General features: G+C 41.2%; 1 protein-coding gene across 3 annotated transcripts in view; it reads right to left on the reverse strand.

Moving 5' to 3' along the window:
- The window catches only part of Dusp16 (dual specificity phosphatase 16), an 85,473-nt gene extending 59,749 nt beyond the window's left edge, over positions 1-25,724 (reverse strand). The window contains exon 1 of one of the 3 annotated variants that reach the window (XM_076568092.1): positions 25,221-25,724. The gene's annotated coding sequence lies outside the window, so the exon portion shown is untranslated. Of the gene's footprint in view, positions 1-23,904; positions 24,078-24,131; positions 24,924-25,220 lie in introns of those variants that run through there. The other 2 variants (XM_006976539.4, XM_076568093.1) reach the window with 2 other exon arrangements.
- Between the last annotated feature and the right edge of the window lie 1,374 nt (positions 25,725-27,098).

Consider the following 27,098-nt stretch of genomic DNA (forward strand, 5'->3'; position numbering starts at 1 on the left):
CTCCTCTTCACAGTTCTCTCTTCACAATTAAAAGCAGGCCTCTAGCATTCAACCAACGGTGAAGCTCTTACCATTAACTCATTTTCTGTGGTGTGTTTCTTTTTTTTGGGGGGGAGGGCGGCGGGGGGGTGCTGCAAAGGCCTTTGATATGCTGCTGTTGTATCAAATAAGCACAACTGTTCAGACTCGACTATTTTGACACAGTCACCAGTGGGTCTGGTGGTCTTTTAAACCACCACTTAAAATCTTTATTACTGTAAAACTTTTTTTTAAATAAAGTTTTATTTTAAAGGAGGGTAAAAAAAAAAAATTCCAGCATGATGTTTCATACATAGCTGGCTCCACAAAGTAAAGTTTATTAAATCTCTGTCTTATGCTTTTATCAGCCCTTAAATACTGTGACAATATAGATACAAAGATCAGGCCTTGACCTAAACCTCAGAGGAAGAAACAGATTCTTGAGGCTTCCACAGTTGGATATGTGTAAAATAACACTATATAGATTATTATACAATCCAGATTCATATTTGTAAAATAAAAAATATCCTCAGAATGCGTGGACAAGACAAGCTTCATCAAGGAGTGAGGGTACCCGTGGCCCGCCAGTCACCTGACCCTCCAGTGTAGATGTAACCATCTTGTTAAATAAGAAACACAGAGCCGATTCAGAGATGAAAGCCAAGAGGTCAGAGCAAAAGCTAAGAGCTAAAAACCTTACCCTTCACTGTCGCTGCTGTCCTACCTCTCCGCAAGAGACCTCCTTCCTGTGTGTCTGTCCTTTTTATTGACTTTCTGTTCTGCCTTCTCATTGGTTGTAAACCCAACCACATGACCTCCTCGTCACTGCCTGTCTGTACAGACCTCCAGGTCTTCTATGGTTGGTATTGAGATTAAAGACGTGTGTCTCCATGCTGGCTGTATCCTTGAACACAGATCTGCCTAGCTCTGCCTACCAAGTGCTGGGATTAAGGTGTGCACCATCACCGCCCAGCTTCTGCTATGGCTTGCTATTAGCTCTGACCCCCAGGCAACTTTATTTATTAACATACAAATAAAATCACATTTCAGTACAATTAAAATATTACCATATTTTCCCTTTTCTATTTTAATAAAAAGGAAAAAGGTTATAACTAACATAAGAAAAACTATATACAAAAGTACAATAACTATATACCATATATACAAGTAATAAATACCTAAACAATGTCTAGTCCATTTGTATTTGACAAATTCAGAGAAAATAATTCCATTATCTATCCTATTTTGGTAAGTCCAAAATGTACCTAATTCACTTTCTATCCTAACTAATCTTCAACTATAACTAACTAATCTTCAACTATAACTAACTAATCTTCAACTACAACTCACTAATCTTCAACTCCCTCAGAGACCCAAGAAGGAAATAATATTACCTAATAAAAAATAAAAACAGGAAGTGCATGCAAGCAGCTTCCAAAAAAAATGTGTAGCCCAGGCTGGCCTTGAACTCATGCTCCTCCTTTTATTTTATTTTATTTTTTATTAAATGTTTATTTATTTATTTATTTATTTATTCATTTATTTATTTATTTATTTATTTATTTATCATGCATACAGTGTTCTGCCTGCATCCCTGCAAGCCAGAAGAGGGCACCAGATCTCATTACAAATGGTTGTGAGCCACCATGTGGGTACTGGGAATTGAACTCAGAACCTCTGGAAGAGCAGTCAGTGCAGTTAACCTCTGAGCCATCTCTCCAGCCCCTCTTGTAAACCGTTATTTTCAGCTGAGCCCAACCTGACCAAGAAGGAACAGCAAAGAAAAATAAGAAGGCCAGAGCACAAGGTGTTCTTTACAAGTCTTGTGTCTCAACTCCCATACAATCCTAGCAATACAATTAAAAAAAAAAAATACTGGATTATAAACCACAGAAAATAACTGCAGAGTCAAAAAAAGAAAAAAAAAAGATTGTCTAGAAAACACCCATTCTACAATGCAAGTCTGAGAGGATATCATTTCTGCCTTCTATTCTTCGGGTTACTGTCTTTCTAAGAGGTCATCAGCCATCTTCACACAGCAAGATGGCCTTGCCCCCATAACCCAGAGGTGACATTAGGTTCAGACATGCCATACATAGCAAATACTGTCCAAGTTTCAATTTCTAGCTGAAAAATACCAGTGTCAGCACTGGCTTATCTTAAAGTAATAAAAGGCATATTGTGGGACAAGCAGAAGAAATAGTTAATCTCATATAAGTATAAAATAATTAAGTATAGCCAAAATGACATTTTGAACGATTATAAAAAAGAAAGCCTTCCTAGAAAAATTTTAATTTCAAGATAACTTTTGAGGGGGAAATTGAGACATGAACTAACTCCCAGAGAGAAATGAGGAAGAAAGTTCCAAATGAGATAAATGTATAAACTCAAAGAGAGACATAAGCAGATTTTCCTGGCTGGAGCACAGTGTATCAGTGTATAACAAAATAAGTTAAGGCAGAAGGGGCTAGCTGGTTAAGCATCCTGGAAGGCATATGCCATCCAAGCCATGAAGATAATGTGAAAACATCCCTGGAGGAATTTCACTTGGTAACTATTTACAATGGACAGAACAGAAAACTAGAGCGAGGAGACTTAGATATCGCCCTCATGGCTTTAGATGCGTAAGGATGGGCTTGGTCTAGAACAGTTACTGTCGAGTCTGACATGAAAAGAAAGCCCTGAGAGACGCTGCCAGTCTAAATCTAAGGCAGTGTGTCTGGTACTAAAGCAACCTTTATTAAGTTACAGACTTTCTGACTGACAGTGCCAATGAAAATGGCCATCTACACTACATCATTAAATTATTCTGTGATAACATCTGAAAGATCTTGGTACCCTAATCTGTCCCTGCTTCAGATGAGCTAATATAAACTAAATGAGCATTATGTCCAGGTTCAAGTTTCTATTTACACATAAAATGAACTGGACATTTTTTTTAAAAAGGTTAAAATAAGCCAAGCATGGTGGTGTTATAAATCCCAGCGTTCAGAAGACTGAGGCAGTAGGATCTTGAGTTCAAGGCTAACCTGAGCTATATGAAAGATGCTGTTAAAAAAAAAAAAAAAAGATGAAACTAAATGCTGGTATCATAATTCTCTTCTGTAAGTTAAACGCACAGAGAGAGAGAGACAGAGATTCATCTTCAGGCCCTGAATTTTTTTGTTTACTCTTAATTCATGTCATGCTAAGAATGTTCAAAGGAAGAAAGATATAGAAACTAAAGTACTGTGCTCTATTTTCTCAATAATCATCACATCCAAAATCAGATTTTTTGGAGTGCCATGGGCTTCAGTCAATGGTAAATGGTAATATAAAAGAATTGCCTAATTGGCAGGGCAGTGGTGGCGCACGCCTTTAATCCCAGCACTCAGGAGGCAGAGCCAGGTTGATCTCTTTGAGTTCAAGGCCAGCCTGGGCTACAGAGTGAGATCCAGGGAAGGCACCACTACTACACAGAAAAATCCTGTCTCAAAAAACCAAAATAAAATAAAATGCCTAATTACAAATTTCTATGTCAATTACCCTACAAGATACAAGGTACTCATATGTGCTATGCTTTGAAAATGAAGTCTCCCTCTACCTGCCCCCACAAAGACTCTGTCTAAAGCTGATGGATACAATCACTAAAAAGTGACCGGAGCATCCCCCATTTGTCAAGTAGAAGCAAGAGAGTCATTAGAAGTTCAAGTCCATCCTCAACTACATAGTGACTTGGAGAGCAACCTGGTCTAAGACTGTCTCAACAAGCAACAGCAAAGAGAATCTTTTCAGGCCCGCTGGCTCGTGCTTGTAATCCAAGCATTCAGGGGCCTAAGATAGGAGGACAGCCACAAGTTCAGAGCCAGCCTGGTCTACACAGAGTGCTGAAGGCCACCTGGGGATAGACACCAAGACCCTTTCTGGGGTGAAGTAGAGGATAACCCGACATGAACACTCTCATAGTAAGATGACATTATTGGGAAATGGAGGAAAATTGGAGGTAGGTCGCAGCTGGAGAAAACATGCCACTGAGAAGATGCCCTGGAAAAACACAAACTTGTTCTTGGCCTTCTCCTGTCTCTCTATGCTTTCTGGCTGTCATGGAATGAGCAATCTTTCACCATACCTTTCAACCATGATGTTTTCTTCCTCACCTAAAAGCAATGGCCAACTAACCATTTACTGAAACCCTAAACCAAAATAAATCCTCCTTTTACATTGTTTCTCTAGCACAGCTGTATTTCACACAAAGCAAAACAAATAGATATGGGGCAATGTTTCTTTTCTATATGTAAAATTAACAGGAAAAGTACACATTAAGTTTGGAATGAGAGAAATTTGTTATAAAGCAGATTACAGGTTTCATGAAACTGTTAGGGCTTAACACTAAAATACCTGATTTCACAATCTCATCTAATATGTAGTAAAAGGCATAGTTAGACCTCAAGAATAATATTCACACAGCTTTACTGTTTAACCCTACTGTACCAACTCTTAATTAGGTTCAAAAGAAACATCATCATTTGCTATTAACACATTTAACTATCACATACCACTAAGTGACAGAGCAAAGGTAGTTTAAGCACAATACAATAAATGTTCAGCAGTGTTCATTCTTTTTAATTCTGGGGTTAGACCTTAGCTAATCTGTAAAACCCTAAGAAAAACACATGGTTAGGAGTACAGATGTGTTCATTTATTGGGTACTATGTATGTTCAACTTATTTCCTACTTCCATTTAATCACATGAATTACTTGGACACTTGATAAAACTACCCATCCAGTCCTACATTTAGAGATTAATTCTTGAGTCTACAATACAAATGTGAATTTATATTATTAAAAATGTCACTGGAGGCTCGTAGGATCAGGTAAAAATACTGTCCTATAGGTATCTTTGGCCTTTCTTTCAACGTTCACATTGATTCAGTTGGTAAAATGTACAGATTTTCTGTCTTTCTTACCTGAGGACAAAAAACTAGATTTGAAATTAAAATGCTGATAAGATAAGCCAGGTATAGTGGGGTTTGCGTGTTAGTAACCCCAGCCTTCAAGAGGCTGATGCAGGAAAATCAGAAATTCAAGGTCATCCTCAGCTACAAAGTAAGTTTAAGGCTATTCCTGAGCTATCACAGGGTGGCAGGGTATAGCAGGCTTTTTTGGACAGCCAGCCCCCAAATCATGACATGGAAACTTATTATTAATTATAAATGCTCGGCTTTAGCTTAGGCTTGCTTTTAGTCAGCTGTTTTAACTTATATTAACCCATTTCCTATTCATCTATGTGCTGCCCTGAGGCTCATTTACCTCATCTGTGTACTGTCTGTCTTTCTTTTTTTTTTTTAAAGATTTATTTATTTATAATATACACAGAAGAGGGTGCCAGATCTCATTACAAATGGTTGTGAGCCACCATGTGGGTGCTGGGAATTGAACTCAGGACCTCTGGAAGAGCAGTCGGTGCTCTTAACCTCTGAGCCATCTCTCCAGCCCTGTCTGTCTTTCTTTACTGCTTCCAGTGTCTGGCTGGCTGGTCCCCGACTAGCTGGACCCTGGCTCCCCTTTTCTCTCTGCCCACCAGCCCTGCCTATCCCTCTTCTGCCTAGCTACTGACTGTTCAGCTTTTTATTAGACCAATCAGGTGCCTTAGGCAGGCAAGATGAAACAGTATCACATCTTTACATGGTAAACAAATATTCTGTTCCACAATGGGGTGGGGGTAGCACAAAGAATGAAGAATCCCAGAGGCAAAAGCATTTCTACTTCACTGGTGTCTTAGGATTTCTATTACTATGAGGAGATATCATGACCAAGGCAATTTATAAAGAAAGTTTAATTGGGGGTTTGCTTACAGTTTTAAAGTGTTAGTCCATTTCCAGTGTGGCAGGGAGCATGGCAGTCGGCAAGAAGGCCAGCATGGCACTGGAGCAGCAGCTGAGAGCTCAAATCTGATCCAAAAGTTGCAGGCAAAGAGAGTGAGGGTAGATCTGACATGGGCTTTTGAAACCTCAAAGGCCATCCCCAGTGACACACCTCCTCCAACAAGGCCACACCTCCCAATCCTTCCCAAACAATCCACCAACTGGGAAACAAACATTCACATATATGAGCCTATAGTGGGAAGAGTTCTTATTTAGACCACCGTATCAGGTCACTGTGAGAATACAAAACAAAGTGTGCTTTAAAAAAAGTATTTCATAGATTATAGCATTTTTTGAAAGAGGGAATAATTATAGAAACAACAGAAGAGTATTTTAACTAGTCAGTAGTTCTAAATATTGGCTGCATATTAAAATTACCCGGGAGCTCTAAAATATCTTAAACCTCAGACCTATAAGTCACAATCTCTGAGAATGAGAACCATTATCTATAGTTTTTACACAAGCAAGCACAGATGGATTCTTTTCCAAAAAAAGTTCAAAGGACAGTCTTTTGGAAAACAGGACTTAAGAAGGATCGATAAGAAATTCCACAACCTGTGTCTTGGTCTAGTATAATGTGTTCTAAAGTTCTGAGGAGATGTTGAAGTAAGAGACCAAGTTTGCCAACAACACCACCTCTTTAATTTCAAGGAATTGGGGGAGGCGGAGGCACAGTAATTCTACTGAACAAGCAAAAGGTGGAAAGGATATGCTGGGGCAAAATTCTATCATGGCCTACTAAACAGTTTATGCTTGAAGTGATGTAATTCCCAATCTTTCCTCACTGTATGTTAGACACAGATATAACAAGGAAATGTTTTCAAAAATTGGAAGGAGGCAACACAGAGCTCAGTATATGGATTCAAATAAAAGATTTGTTCCCTTCAGAAATATCCCAGTACTGAGAGCCCTTTACCCTCACAGGGTCATGGAGGCCTTTGGACTTCCTCCCTCTAATCTGATCCAGTTAACATAAGATGCTGAAGAAAACCAGTATTTGAACCTCCAGCCAGCCAGTCTATATTACATTAAAGAGCATCCTTACTCTTCTTAGGGTCGGTTTTTATTCATAGCATACCATGTAACATACAACCAAAAGAACATACACTAGCAAAGGCTTATTCCATTTTCTCCCTCATAGAGTGGATCTAACTCAAGGCTCCCTCACTTATCCAACAATTTTTGAGCATTTGTATTGTGCAAAGCTTTTTCCTTAAGCACTTTTGGAGGACATGACTTCCTCTTAATCCACAGGAGGAATGAATGAAATATATATGTGGAAATATAATGACGCTGCTAAGAATGGAAATGAACCTGGGCAGTGGTGACACACACCTTTAATCACAGCACTAAGGAGGCAGGGGCAGGCGGATCTCTGAATTCCAGGCCAGCCTGGTATACATATCGAGTTCCAGAACAGCCAGGGCTACACAGAGAAACCCTATCTTGCAGGAGGGAGGAGTAGAAATTAAAAAACAAAAAACAAAAAAATCCAGAGGCAATGCCTGGAAGCAGAGTTCATGAGGCTTTCCTCCTTCGACTCCTTAGATACTACACAAGCAAACTCTGGCCAAAGGAAGTACGGGAGGACTAAGAAGATCCGTGGCCAGAAAGCATCTATTAATTCTGGAGATAATTATTTTTGGCTTACCCTGAAGGCTTCCTGCTTTCTGCAAGACACAATTTAGTACAACCCACCTTTAGGAGGCAGTCAGATTGTCCAGTCTTATTGGTAGTAGTGAGTGAGAGAGAAGAGGAAAGGACAGTTCTGTTTCCTCAAAGTACACAATTTCCATACCCTAACACAACTACAAACACAAAAAGGGGCATAAAAAAGATATCACCTAAGCCTTACAACTAATTGTTATCTTACAAGGATATAGTAATGTTATTTCTATCCAGCAACATCTACCTCAAGGCACAACCATAAAGGAGGAGAAGTAACAGAACTCTTATGAAAATGAGTTTACTTTATTGAAAGGCCCAATAGGGTAAGCAAATGGTCTAAGCTGTTGAGAGTTGGTCATATAATAGAGACAGGAAAGTAGTTGACTGTCAAGACCTCAGGCTTTTTAGTTTACAGACTACTTCACAGAGCCAAAAATGTTTGGGTGTGTGCTTTCCTAACAAGTATCTCTATAACTCAACAGTTCTCAACCTGGCGAATGACACTTTCACAGGGGTCACATATCAGATATTTACATTATGATTTACAACAGCAGCAAAATTACAATTATGAAGTACCAATGAAAATAATTTTATGGTTGGGTCACAACAACAAGAGGAGCTGTATTAAAGGGTCACGGCATTAGTGAAGAACCGCTGCTCTAATTAAAGGTGATACACCACAAACCTTAGCCTGAAATAATGGTGAAGACATTTCTAGAGAGTGCCTTAGTGAGATATGGAGCCTAGAACAGAATATATATAACAGAGAGTTGAAGATATAAAAGAAAAATGTACAAGAATATAGTACTATAAGGCAATTAATGGCTGCTGGAAGAGAGGAGAATCAGGGATGTGACCCTCAGAAGCTACTCACACTCTAGCAGACAGCCCTACACCCATACACATACTGCCAGCATTAAGTAGACTCTGTAGGCTTAAAAAAGAGGGGGGGGGGAACACATGAAATTAGGAAGAAATAGTGGGTGATGGTGAGGATACAGGCGGGGTTGGAGGGGGAGGGAATTGGGGACAGACTTGATCTAGACACATTATATGCAGCTATACCACTCTTGGGGCATATACCCAAAGGGCTTTACATCCTACCACAGAGATACTTGTTCAGGTGTCCCTATTCATAGAGACATGTGTAGTGGGAATTTGCTCCACCCATGACTTGGGCTATCTGGCCTGATAGGGGTGGTTCTTTTTGCCTGCCTATGTGAACTCTTAAAAGGAAAGGGGAGGGGGTCTCAAGCTCTCTCTTAGATGTGGAAGGCTTCATGGCACAGGGATCAGGTGGCATGAAGCAGCCTGTGATTGGTCCCCAGCTTTTCAAGGACTCTGCAACTGGATTTACCTTATCCTATATCAGTGAGTCTGCTTTCCCCATAGAACCCCTTAATAAATTTATATATATATATGTATATATATATACATATATATGTGTGTATATATATATCTAAAGAGAGAGAGAGAGACTACTAAGGTTCTCGCTACAGACATGAACCACGTTCATTGCTGTTCTATTCATAACAGCATGAATAAAATTTTCAATCAATAAAAGCAAATAATAAATAAGCCCTTTCCCCCATACATATAAGTTGCTAATGGCTATAGTCACGGTGTTTTGTTTTTTAAGAGACTGTCTCATGTAGTTCAGACTGGTCTAGAACTTACGATGTAGGGAAGATGATCATTTATTTGCCACAAAAATCACTTAAGTCTGTCATTCACAGGGGCTATAGGGAAATTGAGAGAATGGGATTTTCCATAGTACATGACTTTTGTTGCTATTATAAACTAAGAAGCTATACATTAACTAGATTCTTAAGTCATTTATAGAATAAAATGTAAATAACTGCTTTAATTGAACACTTCAAAGAGTTTCAGTAGAGTTTCTAGGCAGCATTTAGAAACTAGGTGGTAATGGAATTAGATATCTTCTTATACCACTTAAAGCAGTCATTAAGTACATATACAACTTATTCTTAAAAATGCAACTTAAATTACAAATGTTTTTTGATTCTTAAATACCTAAGTTAATGGCATAAATCCTAAAGTTCTCTCAATACTGATAAACCAAACAAAATATACCAGGAAACCAGACATAGTAGTACTTGCCTAGAATTACAGCTACTCAGGATACTGAGACCAAAGAATCCCAAATTCTGAGCCTGCCTGGGCTATACAGCAAATTCAAGGCCAGTCTGGGCAATTTATGAGACTCACAAAAAATAAAAAATAAAGTCAGGCATGGTAGCACAACCCTGTAACTTAGTAGTTCAGAGGTAGCCAGGCTTACACAGAGAGATCCTGTCTCCACCAAAGAAAAAGAAGAGGAAGAGGAGGAAGAGCATGGATGAGATAACGCTTCATGGTAGAACACTGGCCTATGCTGAAAAGTTCTGGGAACAATCCTCAACATCACCAAAAACAAGTAACAAGCATAAGTAAACTGCATTTCTATAAAATTGGTTTTGGTATAAGATTAGTAGTTTGGGGGCTGATTTTTAACAAACTCTCATACACAGTACAGTGTTACACACATACCAGAATTGAGAATATGATTTTTAACTCATTATGTATCCAAGTTCATATAACTTTTGACAAAACTCCATATATATAAAGAACCAGGTTTTGTTCTAGAAACAGAAATAGAAGCCACTTGGTCACATCTGATGTACCTGCTTATTGACATGCAATTTTTAATATAATGCAGAAGGAATCACCTGTCATTAGTTGTCCTTTTATCTTATCAGAGCAAATGTGCAGCATGAATGCTGTCATCAAATAACAAATGCCGGACAGAAGGTGAGAGTGGCCAGGGTTCCCACAATGGCGCCTAAAATACATCTTATGTTGGACAGGAAGGCGTTTCCTTAGAAGTCTGCACTAAAGGTATTTATAGACTATACACACATATCTTTCCTAAAATTAAGATATAGAGGCTAAGTTATAGCTTAGTGGTACAGCACTTTCATAGTATGCAAAATGTCACAAAAAATTATTTTTAAGTGTAATTACTTTTTCATTCTCAATGAAAATTTAGAAAAGTAATGAGCAACTATCAAAAGCCAAGACTTAACTTTAGAGAACTTTAATCTTCTTTACCATCCTGTGTTGGGGATATCACCCAGCAATTAAGATGACCACACAGTACCCTATCCTCTCAAATCCTGTCCATTCTTCTGATGATAAAATACTAAGTGGTCAGAAGACCAAAAGAAAAGAATTATCCCAGGGCTGGCAAGATGGCTCTGCAAGTCAGGTGCTTACCCCACAGGCCTGAGCTAATCACACACTTCTGAAAGAGTTGTAGTAGCAGGAAAAGGTTTCTAAGTAGAACAGTCTGAGTCTGATCCCCAGAACTCATTTTAGGTTGGAAGGAGAGAACCAACTCCACAAGGAACCACACACACACACACACACACACACACACACACACACACACACACTGACACTAGCACACCTGACTAACACACAGACACTGACTCTAACACACACTACACAATAATAAAATATATATTAAAAGTTACCTCAGATTATCAAATGCAATGCTCTGTTTTAGAGTTGAGAAAATCAATGCTCAGGTGCCTCTAAATTAACTCTACAACTGACTGGCACCGAAGCCTGTATAATTGTCCCTAAAATAATGAAGAAAGCAGATGCAGTGTTTTAGGAGGAACACTGGAACAGTCTCCAGATACAGACAGCTGTTCAACAAGTTACCACTGCTCTCCTTTCTGCCTAACTGCAGCACACACTTAACTATTCAACACACCTTTCTCCTGCTCCAAAAAGCTAACAGAATCCCAGTTTTAAGCTGAAAACGAGGTGCCTCAGCCAGGTGATACATAATACACACTAAGCCACCACTTCCCTAACTCCACATTCACTGGCAACATCTCTCTTGTGAGTGGGGACAATCATGCAAAACAATTCAAGCAAACAAGACTTGAGAGGAAATAGACAAGTTTCTATGAAACACTGTTGAGTTTTAGTATGGTTTGGTTTTGGTTTTGTGAGGCAGGGTCTCACTATAGCACAGGCTGGCCTAGAACTCACTATATAAACTACACTGTCTTTGAATTTGCAATCCTCGAAACTTCTGTCTCCCAACTTGATTACAGGCATGTGCCAACCACACGAGGCTTAAGAGCCTGATTAGGCAGGCACAGTAGAAAGGACCACTAGCTCTGTTCTCTTCCTCCATCCTGCTTTGAAGAGGGATATGAGGTCTAAACTAAAGCAGCCCTTTTGTGACCAGGCAGCACAAGTGTCAGGATACTAAGGAAGCGTGAAAAGATGGCCGAGTCAAGGACTGCAGAGAACTAGGGAGCTTGATGACACTGCGAAGCAGCCTAACAGATGCTGACATCTTGACTGGACTCTGAACTGCTTAAGAAAATTATGAATGGCTTGTGGTTTAAGTCTCTGAATGTATAGCTGAAGGTAGACTTGAATTAAAAATATTTCCCCCCCTGTGGCACGCTGTGCTTTTCCTGCTTAATCTCACCCATACATACAATATATTCTGCTCATACTACATAAAAATGGAAAAGAAGAAAGAAGGCGGCAACGATGACGACGAAGATGAAGAAGACAAAGGAGGAGAAGAAAAAGAAGAAATAATGCAGGAATACAACACTGCTCCTGTACAGAAGATCAATTTAATTACTCTGCAGCTTGATATGTGGCTTTATTAAATAAATGCCATCAATGGAAAAACTCTAGGATAAAAATGATACATTTTTGTATCATGTTTGGCCTTGAGTATTGGCTTTGGTCTTTCCTTCTGCCATTTCAAATCCCTTTTAGAAACAGCACCACATATATAACAAATTGATAAATGGTATCTACCTGAACTAAGCTCCTGTCTTTAGTCTTAGCTCCGTATTAAGAAAATGTAAAGCATTAAAATATCATTCTTTAATTTGGATCCTCAAACTTGGCCTAGTTAATATTTGCATACACTGATGACTGTAGCCTAACACTTCAAACTCTTCACGCTCATTACACTGCTAATTCCCCCAACTGTAACTGAATACATGGGACATAACAGAATTTGAGTACTGGTAAGAAATTAAAAGACCAGTCAGGCATTTTAACTTTTAATCTATTTTGATGTTTATCTCTGACTCTGGATACATTCATTCCTGTACTGCTGTGCCCAAATCCAGTTTCCAAGCACACCCTGCAGTCTTCCACTAGCCCCCCTCCTTCAATACTTAGCTCCATTCTCTGACCGCAACCCAGGAGTATAGCAGAATATGAAGATGCAAATATCCACTCTTCACTCATAATTTCTCCTTTCAAATGTCTGTTTTCAGTTATCCCTCTGGGTTCTCAGGAAAATTAAAATCAACAGCCTCCCTCTGAGTTGAACAGACCAAGTAACACTAAAGGATGTGATCCTCTCTATCCTCTTGTCACTCAAAAGAAAAAGAGATCACTGATTTTAAATATGGATAAAAAAAATAATATGGGGCTGGAGAGATGGCTCAGTGGTTAAGAGCACTGACTGCTCTTCGCAGGACCCACAATTGTCTGTAACTCCAAGATCTGACACCCTTACCCAGACATACACACAGGCAAAAACAACAATGCACATAAAATAAAAATTTTAAATTAGTGTGAGCATGTGTAAGTGCACCAATGGGAAGAGTGCATCTTAATGTTTTGGGAGTGAAATGAGAAGAACACAGAGCACTTCCACAGCACACCTAAATACAATGCCTGTCTTCAGGGAAACACTTAGGCAACTGTTTGAGTTATGAGTTTTTCTCAGAGAACTCCATTCCGATTTAAAAGGATAACTTGCAGACAACTAGAGTAATTCATTTTCTCTGAAATAAATGAAGTGAAGCCTCTACCTTCAAAACTGTCAATACTGATAGCCAATAATAAAGTTCAGAATTCTGGAAAATAAATTCACTACCAAGATCTTGACTCCTTTCAATCTCATATTAAGGAGTAGTGCTTGCTTAATACTGTATAATCAAATGTGAATTTTGAGTGAAAGTTCAGTAAAATTCAGTAAATCATTATCTTCCAAATGACCATGCATATTACAAAATGAGACATGGGTCAAAGATTCCTAAGAATCACAAGATGGACCAATAGATATTTAATATTAGAGAATACAAAAAAATCCATGTAGTCTCGGATTCAACATTGCAACTAATCTTTAATATCCATATTTATTTTAAAAGACCACTAAACAGTCCATCTTTTTCAACTATGTATTTGAGTATAGTCTGATTTCAGTCTTTACATACTGTAACTAAAACAGCAGGTCAGATACTGAATTTAGAAGTTACAGCTATGCAAACCAAGCCATTCTATATTCTAGTCTATTCTGTTAGCCAATACATTAAAAAGAAGAGCAAAATACAAAATAGGACTACATTTTTCAATAGATTTTGGAAACATTATCATTAATGTTAACTATTAGTATTAAGTAAAAAAATATTTTAAACATTTTAATTTCTGATGTGTTACATAATGACATAGTTCACACAAAGATACTTGGAGTACTCAATTTTTAAGAGATAAAGATGTTTTGAGACTAATATGCTTGAAAATCACTGCTTTATAGCACCATACTCCCCTCTCCCAAAAAAGCACACAACAGAGTACCAAGTTGGGCATGGTGACACATGTACCTATAATCCCAGCACATAAGGGAGACAGAAGAGGGGACCACAGACTCAAAGCCAGCCAAACTACACAGCAGAAACCCTGTCTTTAAAAAATAGTCTTAATGCTGGGCAGTGGTGGCGCACTCCTTTAATCCCAGCACTCGGGAGGCAGAGGCAGGAGGATTTCTGTGAATTTGAGGCCACCCTTGTCTACAAAGCAAGGACAGCCAAGGCTATACAGGAAAAAAAAAAAAAAAAAAAAAAAAAAAAAAGATCTGTAACAGGCTTTCTTTCAGGCCACCAACCAGCTCCCATGACACAGAGACTTAATATTAGTTATAAATGCTTGGTCTTATCTTAGGCTTGTCCCACTAGCTCTTATAACTTAATTTAACCTGTTTTTCCTCATCTACATTTTGTCTCAGGGCTCTTTATATTTCATTCTGCAAGTCCTACTCTGTGTCTAGCTGGCTGGTGGCTGCCTGGCTGGCTGGTCCCCAGGCACCTCCCTCTCTTTCTCCCTTGTTCTTCTCTCGAACTTAGATTTCTTCTCCTATTTATTCTCTCTACCTGCCAGCCCTGCCTATCCCTCTACTACCTAGCTACTGGCCATTCAGCTTTTTGTTAGACCAATCAGGCTCCTTTGGCAGGCAAGGTGAAACTGCAACCCATCTTTACATAATTAAACAAATGCAGCATTAACAAGTGTAACACATCTTTACATAGGTAAAGTAACATTCCATATCAAAGATCAGATTGTTAACAACATGGCATGACTCACTAATAAGGTGATATTAACTGTGAAGTAAAGGATAACCATGCTACAATCTACCGACCCAGAGAGGCTAGGCAACACCAGGGGGGATGCACAGCTCTCCCTGGGAAGGCCGAACAGAGATGCCCTGGTGCGACTGAGGGCAGGTGGGCATGGGAGCTTGAGGGATTGGGTTGGGGAGGGTGGAGGGGACAGTGCTGAAAGAGACGACCGGAAAGGGGCCTTACAGAGTTGGGTAGAAGCCAGATGCAAGAGAAGCTTCCAGGAGTCTGCAAGGATGGCCCCAGCTAAGACTCCTGGCAGCAGTGGAAGCATAGCCTCAACTGGCCGTCCCCTGTAATTAGACTGGTGACTATTCTGGTTGTCACTAGAGAGCCTTCATCCAGTGACTGATGGAGGCAGATTCAGAGACCCATGGCCAAACACTGGGCCCTGCTTGGGGAACCTTGCTGAGAGGGAGGAGGGATAACAGGAAGAGGGGGGTCAGGAACATCACAGGAAAGCCCACAGAAACCACTAGACTAGCTCATGGGAACTGAGTCTGAACCAACCTCCAGGAGCCTGGATGGGACCAACCTAGGCCCTCTGCACATTTGCAACAGTTGTGTTGCTTAGTCTGCATGTGGGAATCCCGGCAATGGGAGCAGGGGCTGTCCCAGGGCTTTGACGGCTCAGGAACCTATTCCTCATGCTGGATTGCCTTGCCCAGCCCGAATATGGGGGAGGTGCTTGGTCTTACGGCAGCTTCATATGCCATGCTTTGCTGAAGCCCATGGGAGGCCTGCTCCTTTCTAAGTGAATACAGAAGAGGGGTAGATTGGGGGTGGGGGGGTGGGGGGGGAAGGGTAGGAAAAAGAGGGAGGGGAGAATGAGGTTATGAGGTTGAGATGTAAAATAAATAAATAAAAATAGTAATACTCCAAAAAAAATAGTCCTTGTATTTATACACACATACAAAGGATAAATCAGAATATTTTGACTCCAATTCTAGCAACACTTCTTACTTTGTGATTCAACTAAATTACTCAGTGTCTATCTCCAAGGCTGTAGTTTCCTCATCTACAAAATAGAAAATTCTGAATAAAAATCACAAAATATGTCAAAGCATATACCATAAACTATAAGATATTACTGTAAGATGTCAAAATTGAATTTTAAGCACTTCTTACCTTTCTATAAAACTTCCCTCATCTTACAATTTTGTTACTAAAAAATTTACAGAAAATGCAAAATAGAAATCTCTAAGTAACCAATTAGTTCAAATGCCAAAACATCTATTTGTTAGGATCAATCCACGTGAGTCTATTTAATGGGTAATTGGGATTTATTAATAAATAAACTGGGGGAATATATTCATGAGTACAGAACTGAGTAAACAGCAGAAGTCATCCTCTGTTCTGTCCAGGAGTGAATACACCTGGCCTTCCAGTGTCCTATCACACTGAGAAGAAGAACAACCGGACCCCTCTCCCTTTCCTTTTAAGAGGTCACGTACGAAAGCAAGAAGCACCACCTCTTTCGGGCATACAGCCCAAGGTCATGGGCAGTGCGAATACCACTACACTTCCCCTTTCTGACTAAGTAAGAAAGTCCTAAACCTAATATCAACGATATACAATAACAACAATTATCAAGTATTGCCTAGGAGAAATAAAGGGTAGCAACATAAACAAAAGTGAAAATACAACCAACAAGAACATCAAACAAGAAACACATACTAAATGTCCAGACCATAAGTAGATGGCAAACTACAGCGATTACTCCAATAGCTGTCCTATCCTGAAGAATCTAAGTCTAGTACCTGATATGTTCTTGGCTAAGATACGAGAGGACTGTAACTGTAACCATCTAGTCTTCAACCCCATCAAAGACATGAAAAGGAAAATAATATTTACCTGAATAAACAGGAAGTACAAGCAAGCAGCTTCAGAAAAATTGCAAGATTGACAGAGACAGCTGGCAGCCTAGACAGTCACCTAATGTTTCTCAGCACCGTTGAGGCATCCACTTTTGGCTACAGGCCTAGAATACCTGAGAGACCATTATCAGAAGCAGGAATTTTCAAAGACCATCTTACCCTGTCTTGGCAAGGTTCAGCAGTCACTTTTCCTTGTGTCCTGCTCAACCAGAAAGGACAGTGTGCTTACTGTCAGCAGCCGAAGCCTTGGGAATCAATTAGTTGATTCAACCACATTTTAAAAAATGAGTTCAAAAGGCCCAAAAACTACCAATAAATCAGCCCAAGTTCTTTGGTGGGGTATTGAGATACTGCTATTTGGATTTATTTGTGATTACTATAAATTATTGTTGGGCTGACGATTTGAATTGAGATCAGGAACACCTACATCTTTTTTCCCCCCTAAACCAAGTTTTAGTATTTTTCATGCTGGCATCTTCCAGGTGTGAAGGAAGGAAGACTTTGCTCTAGCAGTACTACACATATCTCCCTAGTGCTCAAGCCAGCGCTACTTCCCCCATCCACGGCAGCACCTGGCAATGAAGAATTAAAATGTATGTTTCCTAAATGCCAGTGTAGGGCAATGGGCTCTGCACGGACTCCTGTTCTCCAGGCTAGCATCTGTAGACTGTCTAGGCTGAGTTAGTGTATGTAGCCATATGAGTGCACGTGGCTACCATGCAGACAGGGAGATCTGGACCTCTGCAGATGTGAGGTACTATGTTCATTTGTAGACTTTGTGTTTGAGTTTACAGTTAGGAGACGTGTCACCCCATTGGTTCTTTTTGAGCAAGCAAAGGTGTTTTTTTGTGAATGAAGAAACCCTGCCTCAAGTCCCGAAGTACCCATCTTTATTGCGTCTATTTTTTGTTGTTGTTGTTTTTGAGCCAATTTGAAGCAAGTTTTATTAAATACTGGCCAGGATGATGGATAAAGGTCAACTCCATACCCAGGATTCCCAGAGTACGGCTCAAAACATCTAATTTATTGTGTTTCTTTCTCCACAATGATACTTGGTAATATATACTTCAACACATTGTGTATTTCCAAATACATGCAAATATACAGAAAAGAATAAACTCCAAGGTATCCATTACCAAGCTTCAACAATATTAAATTGTTTTTATCCCTGCTTGTACTTGTGTCTATCCTGAAATTTTCAAAACAAGTACCATGCATATACTCCTAAATTTACCTTTAACAGACCAGAGTTTAATATAATGATAACATATAGAATTCCATGATCAAGTTTCCTAAATGTCTCAAAAGGTCTTTGATTTCGGTTGGTTTGTATATCAGTATATCATTCTTACTAGCTGTTTTTTCAAATGAATCAACATTTTAAACTGGAGCTATGAAGGAGAAGGAAACAATACCATGTTCATGTTTCATATGTCATATACAGTTCACAAAGCAACGTCAAGAACGAGCTTCCTAAGTATGCTCCTCCACCAACCAAATCACAAAAAACAATATACACTGTAAATCATCATGTGATACATACACTTGAATATTCTGAGAAATGACTACAAGAGGACACAGCTCAGCTGCTCAGTGAGGGAAAGAACTATAAATTATGAGAAGAAAGAGGTGACAAGAATCAACCACCTGCCAATTCAAAAAGGATGAAGTCAGGTCAGCAACAAGGCAAAACTTCAATGAGTCAGCAAATGTTTATCAAAAAATGATAGTGCTAGGTACTATCCTAGAATGTTAGTTATGTATTCAACAAAACTAATACACACAAGACCTGGAATGTTGCTCAGTTGGTAGAGTGCTTGACTAGTATGCAAGAGGACGGAGGCTCAATGCCCAGGACTGAAAATATACACCAAAATATGTTGTGGAATATTACTCTATGTAAAAGTTATGTTGCATTTGTTTATGCTGCTTTTGTTCAATGACATAAAGATGTTTTACATTTGTTTCACCTTGCCTGCCTAAGGCACCTGACTGGTCTAATAGAAAGCTCAATGGCCAAGAGCTAGGCAGCAGAGGGATAGGAGGGCTGGTGAGCAAAGAGAATAAATAAGAGGAATCTACACTTGAGAGAAAGCGAGAACGAGGTAGAAGAGAGGGAAATGCCAGGGGCTAGCCAGCCAGGTAGCTGCTAGCCAGTCAAGCAGCCGCCAGACAGACAGACACAGAAGCAGGAAAAGTAGGACATAAAGAATGAAAGAAAGGCAAAAAGCCCTGAGGCAAAACATAGATGAGGAGAAACAGGTTAATATAAGTTATAAGAGCTAGTGGTACAAGCCTACGCTAAGGCCGAGCATTCATAACTAATATTAAGTCTCTGTATCATGACTTGGGAGCTGCTTGGTGGCCCCAAAGAAAGCCTGTTACAAAAATAGATATATAATACAGACAAGTAGCATGTATCTCTCTACATGTATTCTCATAAATACTAAGGGGGAGGAGTGGACTATTAAAATTAATTACTCTGCTATATCAAAACACATATGGTGAACCTTTTTCCTATAAACTGTACCAATCAACTACCACTATCATACAGAGATACTAGGTAAATATTTTCAAGGCACACAAGTCGGGTTAGTTTTTTGTTTTGTTTTAACTATTATTATTGTGTGTTTGTGCACAAACACACACACACAGTGTTCAGGCTTGTATGCCATGGTGTGCACAGAGACAAGAGGAAAACTTTATGGAGTGGGTTCTGGGGATCTACCTAACTCAGGTTGCCAGGTTTGCATGTATTTGGGATGACTATGCCCTTATCCAGTAGGCTATCTCAGGTTAATTTTACTTACATAAACCACAGATCCTCAGCATTTATATCCACAAAGCTTTTCTAAATGAAGTACCTACAAGCCCAGCAATAGAGAGGCAGGGGCCAGAGGATTGCTACAAGTTTGAGAATAGCCTAGACTACATAGCAAGTTCCAGGCCAGACCAGCCATAGTTACACAATGAGACCCTATCTAAAATTTAAAAAATTCCTTTCTTGCCATAAAAGTTTCTTTCATATACTTATCTACAATGTGTCAGAATATGACCTTGAGAAAAACTGGTTAAGTACACACAGAATAGTTTTTGAGACATTTTTTCTTCCATAGAGAGATACACAGTAGAAACACTTTATGGAGAGCTGGAGAAGCGGCTCAGTGGTTAGGGGTACTTCCTGCTCTAGAAGGGGGCTGGAGATCAGTTCCCAGCACTCAAGTCTGATGGCTCACAACCTTCTATAACCCCAACTACTAACTCCACCCAGCTCCTGAGGATCTAGCCTCTTCTAGCCTCTTCAGTCACCTGTACACACAGCATCCATTCACACAAATGCACACACATACATAAACACGTAAAAATAAATCTTTCTTTAAAAAAAAAAAAAGAGGGACACTTCATAAATTTCTTTATCTTAATTTCAATTCTTTACCCAAATTTTAAAGGTGTAAAAAAAGAAATGGGAAAGGGGATGCAATGTTTCTTACAGAATGCTTAAGCAAAATACAGTGACGTGGTGGCTTGTGTCTATAATCCCCAGCATTCCAGAGGCTGAGGGAGAATTGCTGTGAGTTCAAGGACAGCCTGGGCTACATATTGAGTTTCAAGCTAGTCTGGGCTACAGTATTTTGACATTATCTTTTTAAAAAGAGGGGGGAAAAATCCATGGGAGCAACACCTGTAATCCATTATTTCAAAGGTACATGCAGCAGGACCACAGGTTCAAGCACAGCCTCAGCTACATATTGAGTTTTAGACCACCCTAAGCGATATGAGAACCTCTCTCAAATAAATCATTATAATATCATAATCAAAATAAATTATTTAGAAGAACTAGGAATGAGATAAACATATACCTCACTTGGTGAAGTGCTTGCCTAGCATGTTTGAGGCCCTGAGTTCAATCTCGAGCACCACCCAAGGAGTGATGGTGAAGGCCTGCAATGCCAGCTCTTGAGGTGGGGGCAGAAGGATCAGAAGTTCAAGGTCATCAATAACCTGGGACACATGGAATCCTGTCTGAATAAATAAAATGACTAAAATAATGACAGAAGACTAACTGGGGACTTCCCTAATCTTTGTTTTATTACCAGTCACCTGACAGGACTTTCCAAGTACTGTTTACTTGTTTATTGTCCTTATTATGTTGCCCTACTGTCTTCTCCTATTCGACTGCAAGTTTCATAAGGGCAAAGACTTTTCAGTTAATAGCATTCAATCATAAATTTGCTGAATAAGCAGAAGGAAGAACAGTTACTATTCAATCCCCCTAGTTTCCCTGTTTCAACACACAGTATACACAGCCATCCATTAAGGTCAGGGTCAAATTTTATTATCATCTCTGAACTACATCCTTGAACTTTCCAATCTCTTTTCTTCTTACACAGTGAATCTGGTCCTTACCAACTGTCTGAGAACTGTTTATCTTTGTGTGCACACAAGTGTACCTTAAAATTCTTATAACCTTTCACTCCTTAAGGGCATAGACCTGGCCATCCATGTAAACAGGGTACTTTATCCAGGTGCATGGTGGTGCACACCTTTAAGCCTAGCACTCTGGAGCCAGAGGCAGACAGATCTCTGTGAGTTTGAGGTCAGCCAAATCTAAATAGTGAATTCCAGGCCAGCCAGAGCTACAAAGTAAGATCCTGCTTCAAAATTAAATGAAAAAATAAATAGCATGCCTTTAATGGATATTTTTTATTTGCATATAAGTTAATTTGGAAATTTACCTAATAACTTCAACATTTTATCATTTATCTCTCCCAACTCAAAAGGAGCCATGAAACTGTAGTGGGTCCTTCTATTTTAAACTTATCTCTGGGAATTAAGTTTTTATGCTTTCATCTAGTTGTATAATCATGATAATCCATTCCCTCAACCCTAGATTGTATTTTTTATGTAACAACAATAACAATAATAAAAAACTGACTTTTCGGTGACATGAGACCTATGTAATTAACTAATACAATCAGGAAGGAGGTGACATTTTATTATTTTCTTCTTTTGTTGAAACACCAATGGGTATTTTTCCACTTATGCCTTTTCCTTTCATGCCAAGATGTATCCCATTTCCTCCTATATTGGTCATACCCTGGCAAGTTTCTTTTTTTGTGCCTGTCCTCAATGATCTGCCTTAGATCCTTCTTTGAACCACTCTTGTTTTCTCCAGTCATTTATTTGATTAAATTTCTAACCTATCTCAGTCAGACTGTGCATAAGAATGACTTCTTAAAGTATAAGCCTGATTCTTTACCTTCAACCAACCTTCATGACCCTTCCTTCACAAAGCCAATCCTTTATCTATCTAAAGGAAAGAAATACATAAAAATAACAGATTACACAATAATCAGGGGGACATGACATCTGGCTTTGAAATATATGTAGCTCTGGGCAAGTTTTATGATTTTGCTTAAGCCAACATTAGTAAAGAGTTTTCTTCTATGATGGTGAGTATCAGTCTCACTTCTAAAATCTGATGAAGTTATCATTTTAAAGACAATCAAGCATCATGTATGTTTTGTTTCCTATGAGGCCTTCTTAACATGTTCAATCTGTTGAAATATGTCATAAAACTTGTTTTCTATTACTCTTGGTTATCTTTTAGGGCAATTTTAATCCAAGTGAGAGTTCCCTATATTAATCTACTTCAAGTTATGCTATCTCCTGTTGGAGAACTCAAAGCACTGAAGTGTCTTTATTAGTCCAGGTAAGACACAACAGAAAACTGTCTGTTGGAAATTCCAGGAACACATGAGACCCCAGGATAAATTACACTAGTAAATTACAACAAATTTTATTTGGCAGGACTTTATGATTGGTTGAAAATAGAAAAGGCTTAATAATGGACACTTATATAAACTTGCTTCCTCAATATGTGAAGCCCATATAATGAAAATTCTATAAAATTCAATTTCCTAATTCAGGCAGTTATAGAAAAAAGCCTATTTTAAAATCTCAACATCATTCCTGCCCTTCTCTTACCTCTAGCCAAAGCTCTCCAAGCTTCTCAGACTTACTTTTTTTTAAGGGGGAGGGGAGCATGAGTTTACATCTGGGGCCTCACCTAACTCCAGCCCAGACCTTCTCTTAAACTAGCTGAGCTCAGCCTCCTCTTTTCCAGTCCACAAATAAACTGTTGATGTGTAAGAACGGGTAGGGGACTAGGTTACCAAATCTTCCTTTTTGCCCCCTTCTCAATTACTATAACTAAGCCTTTGACCAAACAGACCAGGGGATTCACTAGTTAATTTCATATGAACATTTAAATTTTGTAGGTACTCAATTACATTCACCAAGCTGAACCAAAGGGCAGGAACTTCCAAACTGAACAGAGTAGGGGAGGGGGCAATGTGTACCTCTGTCCCTGGCCCTGTCCGTTATAATTTACCATCTAAAACACTAAAGTAAAATCAACACCATTTTAAGACACCTATTTCACGTAAGTTGCTGACATACCAGAGATTAAAACAAGACAAAACAAAAACTGTAAATATCATTACCAACAGTTTATACTTTTTAAATATCAACTTATTCACTAATTACTAAAACTCTAAGCTTATTTCTAATTTTCTCTTCATGTAGGACTCTGATAAAAACAAATTACTGCACCTAAAAACTAATTCAAGCTGCAGTTAATTAGCCTGAATTCGTACATAAGATGGTACATGTTAACAAAAAAATAAATAAATAACAACTTCCCACATTGTCTTCAAACACAGTAAATTCCACAGCTTTATTTTTAAAACAAAGACAAAACCCTTTTGCAGTGCCTAGTCACGTTTTGACTAAAACACACAGAGCCACAAATACTTCAGTTTTCAATTTATTTCTCCAAGCTGCTGGTCTTCACCAAATACAGAATTCTACAAATCTTAATTATAGCCTCCCAAACTGTGCTCACCAATATATGTGATTGTCAAGTAATTAAAAAGTAATTAACTGCTAGGCTTTTTTATCCTTCTCTTGAGATTTTACCTTTAAAAGTCTCTTCTTAAGGAGATGAAAAGGTGCAGGTCTTTTACGGAAGCAGTTGCCAAACCGTCCGTCCCACAGAGTGGCTAAGGAGGCTTTTCCCCCTGACAGTCTATTTCCCAAATGGTTAGAAAGTCTTTTATGGATGGCAAATTACACACACACACACACACACACACACACACACACACACACACACACACACACACACACACAGACAAGAAACATACCTGGTCATTTTCGAAACAGGTTGGATAGGTTTGATTCACTTGTAAGAGCAGAGTATTTACTTATAATCTTTTGAAGCAAAGTGGCGGCCGGAGCACTGCGTAAATAAAAACTTCAGAGGTTTTAAAAGCCTCATCTTAACTCACTTCCCCTTGCTTCAAGGGGACGGCACTGCCAGCCCCACAGCAAATGAGATTATGCAACAGGTTTTTCCTCTCTAATCACGGGCTGATTAGAGGTGTGCGTTCTCCAAACAATCTGAGACACCCAGGACTTCAAAAACACCAAGGATCTTTGCAACAGACGTTTAAGAAAGTTCTTTCGAATCCTGCAGTAGCCATTCATTTGAAGATCTGCTTGTACTTTCCCCAAGTTTATGACCAGCTTTCTGTAGGAAATGAAGCCAGCACCCGCTCTACAAGAGTTTGCATACAGGTCCCCCTCGGTGGTGGTTTGTTTTTTCCCCTTCTTACATGAAATACACAGACCGTCCGTCGTCTCCCCGTTTGTTTTTGCTTATTTCTCACACTTTTATAGCTACTGTAAATCAAGAAGTCACCGAGGCACCGTTTGCCCCCCAACACGATGACGGGAGTCCCAGAATGAATCTCGAGGTTTGGGGGTGGGTTTTTTTTTTTGGGGGGGGGGGTGAGTTTGAGGAAGCGCCACCGCCACTCCCCAGGTGGCCTCGCTGCCTTCCCCTAAGGTGAAGCTGGGCTAATGGAAACCGTCAGGCCGGGGCCCCACTTGGCAGGCGTGTTGTGTAACCGTGGGGAGGAAGGCGGCAGCCGCTTCGCCCGCCCAGGTGCCCGCGCCCCGCGCCGGGGAGCTCGCTCCGCTCGGCGCGGCGAGGCCGGGACGCGGGGGACCCCGGAGCGGCCGTGCGCCCTCGGCGGCTCGGCCCGACCCCCAGCGCGGCCTACGCACCGCCACCCCCGCCCGCCGCCCCGGGCTCCGGGCTCCGGGCTCCTCCGGACTCCTCCGGGCTCCGGGCCGCCGGGGCCCACCGGCCCCCGGGGGGAGCGCGCGGCGGCCGGCACGAGGTGCGGACGCGCCTCCCCGCCGGCCCGCGGCCCGCCGCGCGCACTTACTTGAGGGGCCGCCGGGCTCCAGGCTCGCTCGGAGGGGCGCGAGCGTTGTCACGGCGTCGCCCGGCCGTCGCCGCTCGCGCGTCCTCCTGGCCGCCGCCGCCGCCGCGGCTTCTCCTCGGAGGGGTGGGCGGGGAGCTTCAGCGAGCGCCCGGGCGTTTGCAACTTTTCTTCACTTTCTCTTCCACCGCCCCCCGAGAAGGCAAGGCAAGGAAAGAGGGGGGAAAAAATTTAAAAAAATGTCGACAGGGATGAAGAAGTGGAGGAGGTCAAGTCGGGGGTCCGCGCGGGAAAAGTGGAGAGGGGGAGAGTAAATGGTTGAAAATGGCATGAAAGCCCCCCCCCCCAAAAAAAAACCCGGTGACACCCGCAGGAGGGGACCGGGGGGGGCAGGGTGGGGGTTGGGGAGAGAGAAAGAGTCGCTGGTCAGGAAACTTCAAGCGCGGATGAGGTCATTGGTTTAAAAATAAAGAGATGGCGTCACTTGAAACCAATCCCAGTGAATGAACTCAGCGGAGCCCGGGGGGGAAAGGAGGAGACAGGCGAGGGCCGGGCGGGGGGCGGGGGCGCCGGCGGCCGGGCGGGGCCGCGCCTCGCCCGCCCGCTCGCCCGCCCGCCCCTCGGCGCTCGTCCCCGCCAGCCGGCCGCTCGGGAAGCTGCGGGAGGAGGGCGCGGGTCACGTTCCCGGCCGACCCGGCGGCTCGCGGGCCGGGTCAGCGGCTTGCTGCGCCCGCCCGCCTCGGCGCTCCGGGTTCGCGGCCCTGGAGCGCGGGTCCGTCGTCCGCCCGCCCGCGCGCGGGGGCTCCTCTCTCCCCCGGCAGAGGAGGCTCCCCTAAGCCCCCCACGCTCGTGAAACGAGAACACGGTGATCTGAGACTGGGGCGATCGCTTTGTAAGAAGGTTCTGGAACCCGCAGTCCAGGGCTCTTCTCCCGGGAGGGAAGTTACAGGTACTTTAAGGGAAGTTGCACACACGTGTTGTCAGACATGCACCTATGGCTCCGTCCTGGAAAGGAATGACCCCACACCGATGCATCCTCTTTTTACGGTAAATGCGGCCAAGAATTATTTAAAAATCTCTTCTGCGGGCCCACCCCACCCACGAATAAGTCAAATGTAATAAAAACTTCAAGGTGTTTGGGGGGCGGTAAGTCCCAGCACCCACGTGGCGGCTCACGACCATCGGTAACTCCAGTTCCAGGGGATCCCGTGCCCTCGACTGACCTCCGTGGACACCGAACATGCACGCGGTGCACAGACACACGTGCAGGCAAACCCCCGTACACATAAAATATTTCCAACATCGGTAGGTAGCACGGCATCATCTCTAAGTCACAGCAGAGTTCGCTTTCTCTCAGAGATGCAAGACCTAGCTGATTGAACCTCCAAGTCTCTCGTGCTTTTCCCCCCTCTTCAAAGTAGCTTTGTTTTGAGACCCGACATACTTTGGAAAACTAGAGATCTGAGGTGGCGACAACCCAGGACTCTCAGTCACTGAATAAAACAATCGAAGCTTTATTCCGGTGTTCTTTGAGCATTTGCGCATGAAGCTGCTTTTTCTAAGAAAGACTCACGTGGATATCATATAACAAAGATGAGATTAATGATGGAAAAGCACACTTCGAGTGGACTGTCCCATGAGCCAGATTCCGGTGGAGGAAGAATCTACACCCCCAAAACATGCCGTTTGCAGTGTGCTGAAGTGGGCACTCTGGCCCTTCAAGCCAGTATGCTGAGGTGCACCGATGTGGACATTGCCTAGGGCACCTTTTTAATCGGCAAAAGAACTAAGGAGCGAGTTTGGAGTGGATTAGAAAGAGTATACCGTTCAGATAGTCCTTTTAACCCTGCAACAAAGGTGCATCCGTTATGACTGGCAATC

This window comes from Peromyscus maniculatus, chromosome 3, assembly GCF_049852395.1.
Source record: "Peromyscus maniculatus bairdii isolate BWxNUB_F1_BW_parent chromosome 3, HU_Pman_BW_mat_3.1, whole genome shotgun sequence".
Lineage (NCBI taxonomy): Eukaryota > Metazoa > Chordata > Mammalia > Rodentia > Cricetidae > Peromyscus > Peromyscus maniculatus.